A 6352-nucleotide genomic window follows, 5' to 3' on the forward strand; every position below is an offset into this window, starting at 1 on the left:
ACCTCTCAGATCTCTACATTTATCCTCATCATGACCTCCCCAACCAACTGCCTGGTCCAAGCAACCACGATCTCACCTTAGCTGCGGCGTTTGTCTCATAATTAGTCTTCCACACCATTCTTACTCCACTCTTGTAATCCATTCTCCACGAAGCAGTGCAGTGGCTTCTCAGAGAGCACATATGACCATGTCATTCCCCTCCTTGAAGGCCTCCAGTAGCTTCCCATTTATTTCAGGATAAAATTCAAAATCTGAACATGGCCTTCAAGCCCAGCATGGTCTGATCCATTTCTTCGGCTGCATCTTGACCATGTTCCCCAAGCTCTCTGCATTTTACTCATATTGGCCTTCTCTCAGTTCCTCATCCATACCGTGCTGCCCCTCCTTTCAGAATCTCCATACATGTCATTCCTATTGCCTGAAAACTCTTCCCCTCCCTCCATCTACCTTTATCTAATCAATACATATTTATTCAGATCCAGCTCAAAGCATCCCTTCCTCAGCACTTCCTGACCAGGGCAGGTATACTAATTTCAACACTCAGCACAGATCAGAGTGGTCATTTTCACTTATTTGTGTGATTATTCACTTAATGTCTAACTCCCTTTGTAAATTGTTTGCTCCATAATTGCAGTGATCCCATTAGTTCACATTCACTATTGTATCCCAGCACAGTTCCTGGCACATAATAGGCCCTCAATTAACAGGAAGGACAAAGGAAGAAAGGTGAGGTGGTTGTACCAACAAGAATCCTGTCTTGGGCTTCCCTGGTGGCTCAGTGGTTGAGAGCTCATAACTACTGAGCCTGTGCTCAAGAGCCCGTGAGCCACAACTACTGAAGCCTGCATGCTGCAACTACTGAAGCCTGTGCACCTAGAGCCCGTGCTCCACAACAAGAGAAGCCACTGCAATGAGAAGCCTGTGCGCCACAATGAAAGGTAGCCCCTGCTCGCCGCAACTAGAAAAAGCCCGCGCACAGCAAAAAAGACACAACGCAGCCAAAAATAAATAAATTTTTAAAAAAAACAGAATCCTGGCTCTTCTTTCTTTACTACTCTTGAGTGGAGAGGAACACCCCTCAGCACCATTCCTTCACAGCTCGTTAACTTATTCCTGGGCAGACTACCTGAGTACCCCAGTTATGGATTAGCAAATTCTATGGGCTCTATTTTCAGTGTCTATCCATAATCCAGCCACTTCTCACCACCTCCACTGCCTCTACCATGGTCCAAACAACAGGTTTCTTCTAGGAACTTTGAGCTTTACTCTGAAATAATGGAAAATTGTTTTCTAATAGCCTCTTAACTCTTCTCCTTACTTCCACATTTGGCTCCTTGTAGCCTACTCAACACAATAGTCAAACTGATTATATTAAAGTGTAAGTCAGATCTTCTCACTCTCCTGCCTAAAACTCTCCAACAATCTTCTATTTTAGAGTACAGCCAGAATCCACCCTGTGGTCTGCAAGTATCTCCATGATGTCGTTACCCCACTGACCTCATACCCTACCACACTCTCCCTGGCTTACTCCACTCCAATCCCAATGACCTCTGGGTTTTCTCACACACACCAGGCTTTCTCCCGCCTCAGGGCCTTTGCACCTGCTGCCCTTTCTACCTGGACAGCCCCTCCTCTGGATACCTACATGATTCTCTCTTTGCCTCCTTCAAGTTTTTGTTCAATATCACCTTTTCAACGAGGCCACCCTAACCCCGCCCTGCTCCCCACCCCTGCACTCCCTATTCTTTCTCCTTCCTTGTTTTATTCATTTATTGTTTTTAAAATTAATTTATTTTTTGGCTGTGTTGGGTCTTCGTTGCTGCACACAGGCTTTCTCTAGTTGCGGAAAGTAGGGGCTACTCTTAGTTGCGGTGCGTGGGCTTCTCATTGCGGTGGCTTCTCTTGTTGTGGAGCACGGGCTCTAGCGCACAGGCTCAGTAGTTGTGGTGCACGGGCTTAGTTGTTCTGTGGCATGTGGGATCTTCCTGGTCCAGGGCTCGAACCCGTGTCCCCTGCATTGCCAGGCAGATTCTTTTTTTTTTTAAATTAATTAATTAATTTATGGCTGTGTTGGGTCTTCGTTTCTGTGCGAGGGCTTTCTCTAGTTGCGGCAAGTGGGCGCCACTCTTCATCGCGGTGCGCGGGCCTCTCACTATCACAGCCTCTCTTGTTGCGGAGCACAGGCTCCAGACACGCAGGCTCAGTAATTGTGGCTCACGGGCCCAGTTGCTCCGCGGCGTGTGGGATCTTCCCAGACCAGGGCTCGAACCCACCAGGCAGGTTCTCAACCACTGCGCCACCAGGGAAGCCCCGCCAGGCAGATTCTTAACCACTGCACCACTAGGGAAGCCCCCTTGTTTATTTTTCTCCATGTCTTCTAACATATTATATAACTTATTTATTTTATTCATTGTCCACTTCCCTCTACTAGAATGCAGGCTCCACGAGGACAGGGATGTTTGTCTTCTGTTTCCTGTTATATCCCCTAACTCATGGCCAATCTAAAAGCAAGTTCTACCTTCAAAATACCTCTCAGATCTCTACATTTAGAGAGATCTGTCTATCAGATCTCTCTAAAGTGCCTAAAACACTGTCTAACAAGAGGTGCCTAAAACACTGTCTATCAAGAGGTTGTTGCCGGATAAATGTCTGTTGAAAAACAGGCAGGCTTGCACCCAGCCATCCAGCGTGACCAGGCAGAACTGGCCTGTGTTGTCAGCAGGGCCAGCTTGGCTCTACCTCAGAGCTAGTTCAGGAGACTTGGAGGCTCTCTAAGCCCAGGTCAGCTGCCCAATGTCCTAGCTCAGTTCTGGTAACTGTCTGTGAGGCCAAGGAAGCAATATGGTTCCAGAGAGCGTCTAAATGGCTCCCCCCAACATCCTCCCCACCTCCTCCTCCTCCATCCCCACCACACACAAATATACCACACAACCGTCTCCCTTTCCAAGGACACAACTCAGGCTATTTCTAAAACTGAGATTCTGATCCAAAACAGTAGCCAACACATAGTGCATCTCCATGTGCACAGGAAAAGACAGGAGACCTCTGAGCAATTTCCTGGCCCCATATTTTTTCCATTCCAGTAAATGAGGCCTTCTTTAGCTCAGGAATCTATCTCTGAACCAAGCCAATGCCTTAATGGTGCATTCCGTTCGTTACTGCCTGGGCTTGTTTCTTTGTTCTCTGATTTTCCATTTTAAGTGATGGACACCTGGATCCCTTCTGTCATAAAAATTTTGACAAGGAGCTCTCCTGGGTGTTGACTACTAGTTAAGGTAACGTTAATAGAGAGTTCCTTTCCTAAATAGGCATTTTATTTAATAATACGTAATACTTAAATTGTACTCTCTGCCTTCAAAGAGTTTTGCAAACTTTACACTCTATTAAGCTGAGCAGCATTCGAGTTCATGCTTTATGGCTGAGAACCCAGCAAGGTTAATTTGCCTAAGGCCACAACTAGCTGTGCTTTGGACAAAGTACTTTGTCTTTTTTAATAGCTAAGGAAAATATAACTAATAAAAATTGTAGCTATTTAGCATCTGTCATGATCAGTAAATTAGTTTTGAGTTCTTTCTGTGTGTTTTTTTAAGGCCATGTTTGGAGTTCTTTCTTGGCTGTACTAGCTCCTCCATGTCTCCAGATACCATTCCATGTTCCTCTTCTTCTTCTTCTTTGTCCCCAACCCCTACCCCTCCTCCTCTTCCTCGTCTTTATTCTCTGTTGGGTCTGGGATACTCCAGCTGCCAGGAGGAACCCACCATATCCCCAACCTGACAGTTACCCTTATCCCTGTTTCTCTGGGACCTACTTTCAGGAGATAAGCATATTGTCATTTAGAGATTACGAAGGCTTGAAGTCAAGTTCCAATGGGTGGAGAAAACCAAAGGATAAGTTGTATAATATCTTTCTGGCTTATCAGTTTTAGTGGTGAGTAATTTAAAACATTTTAAATGCAAACCAATATGGATATGTTATGGAGCAGAATGCAAAAACTAGGACAGGTTAAAGGCTGAAATTCTACCTAAGCAGATTACTTAGGATTTCTTTTCTAGATTTTTCTCTCCCATTAGCAGTACTTGGATTAGAAAAGTCTAAGAAGGGGGCTTCCCTGGTGGCGCAGTGGTTGAGAATCCACCTACCAATGCAGGGGACATGGGTTCGAGCCCTGGTCTGGGAAGATCCCACATGCCGCGGAGCGGCTGGGCCCGTGAGCCACAATTGCTGAGCCTGCGCGTCTGGAGCCTGTGCTCCGCAACAAGAGAGGCCGCGATAGCGAGAGGCCCGCGCACCGTGATGAAGAGTGGCCCCCGCTTGCCACAACTGGAGAAAGCCCTCGCACAGAAACGAAGACCCAACACAGCCATAAATAAAACAAATAAAAATAAAAATTAAAAAAAAAAAAAAAAAGAAAAGTCTAAGAAGAACTGATATAACACGGCACTTCCTCTGAGCTCCATGGAGGTGAAATATCAGGATTGATTTTCTAAGGGCTGGTAGAATCAGTCTTGTTATTTTACTGTACCTTTGAGCAAGGAATGTTTTTTTCTGGGGACTGTCTGGAAGGTGATGGAGGGAAGTTGGGGATCCTTTCCTCTGGATCTTGAACATCCACCAGGCAGCAGCCTTACCAAACTGAGGGCAGAGTGGCCTTTTTCTCATTATTCAACAAATAAAAGAAATAAGCAAGGAAACTTATCATACCTGAGACTATGATTAAAAAGAAAAATCTGGGCTTCCCTGGTGGCGCAGTGGTTGAGAATCTGCCTGACAATGCAGGGGACACGGGTTCGAGCCCTGGTCTGGGAGGATCCCACATGCCACGGAGCAACTGGGCCCGTGAGCCACAATTACTGAGCCTGCGCGTCTGGAGCTTGTGCTCCGCAACAAGAGAGGCCGCGATGGTGAGAGGCCCGTGCACCGCGATGAAGAGTGGTCCCCACTTGCCGCAACTAGAGAAAGCCCTCGCACAGAAACGAAGACTCAACACAGTCATAAATAAATAAATAAAAGAACGTGAATTTCTTTAAAAAAAAAAAAAAAAAAGAAAAATCTGGCATGTGTTCAAGGACGAAATTTCTATTACAAACTGATTTCACACTGAATGTGTTGAAGACCTTTAAAGAGAATGGAAATATGTGAAATAAAGGCTAAGCCACGATTACTTGGATTTGGCTTTAACCTCTCCACACTGAGGTGCACATACTCTCAAGCCCCAAGGATACTTAAGCTCATCACAGCATGTGGAGATAAGGTATAGCACCATGTATGTAACGTGCCTGTAGAATGCACTTGTTATAGAAGAGCAAAGAGCTCAGGACACAGTCAGAATCCCAGCTCCCCCACCTACTAACGTTCTTAAGCCTCCCTTTTCTTAACTGTAATAACAGGATAATAACACTTTATCAAATATTTCTAGCTCTTCTTCTGAGCACATAGTCAGATTGCACGTCCCTATTCCCTTTACTTGTAGGCATGGCCATGTGACTTGCTTTGGCCAACAAAATGCGAGTACAAGTGACATGTCATTTCCTCGTGGAATCTTTGAGAATCAGTCCATGGTTCCCATAATTTTCTTTCCCTCTACCATAGCAACCTGAAACATTTCCAGTATAGCTGTTCTGTCAGCCTAGGTCCTAAAGCTAAGGTGACCTGGGTCAAAGCCATTGTTTATTTATGAAATGGATATGTAATGGAAGGGAGATATAAATCCTTGTTTTCTTTCTTTTTTCTTTATTTTTTAAGCCGTGGGGATTTAGAGTGTGCTTGTCACTGAAACATTACCTAGTCTATCCTGACTAATACACTACTTCATGGATCTGGGGAAAGACTAAAATGAGATACCTAATAGTTGTTACTATTGCTATGTACGTGCATGGCACATAGCAAGTGCTAAATAAATGCTAGTTCTTTCCTCCCTTACTAAATTTAAATTTCTCTGCTTTGTGATCCTTCCCAGCCCTTCTTTATCAGCCCTGAGCTATGCTGCTCTTCAGATGGTTGTTTTCAATTTGAGAAGAATGAAAATAATCTTCATTTTAAGACTTTTAAAAGTATTCCTTCATACACTTTAAGAAAACGAGAGAGCCCTTGAGTGGAGCAGAGTTGGGAATTCCCATGATGGGAAGAGAACCTCCTCTCTGAAATTTATAAAAGACAAAGGAGCTAAGTGTCTTATCAAGGAAATCAGCCAGAAAGTAAAACCAGTGAACTCTGAAAATTTCCAACCACAGAGAATGCTCCACCCGACAGCAACATGCCTCTATCACGGAGCTGGGAGCACAGACCTTTCATGGGGATCCAGTTCTGACTCTCCTTTAACAGGCTATCATCTGTCCTGGAGGGAGGTGGAGTC

The sequence above is a fragment of the Balaenoptera acutorostrata genome, chromosome 2 (genome assembly GCF_949987535.1).
Source record: "Balaenoptera acutorostrata chromosome 2, mBalAcu1.1, whole genome shotgun sequence".
Taxonomy (NCBI): domain Eukaryota; kingdom Metazoa; phylum Chordata; class Mammalia; order Artiodactyla; family Balaenopteridae; genus Balaenoptera; species Balaenoptera acutorostrata.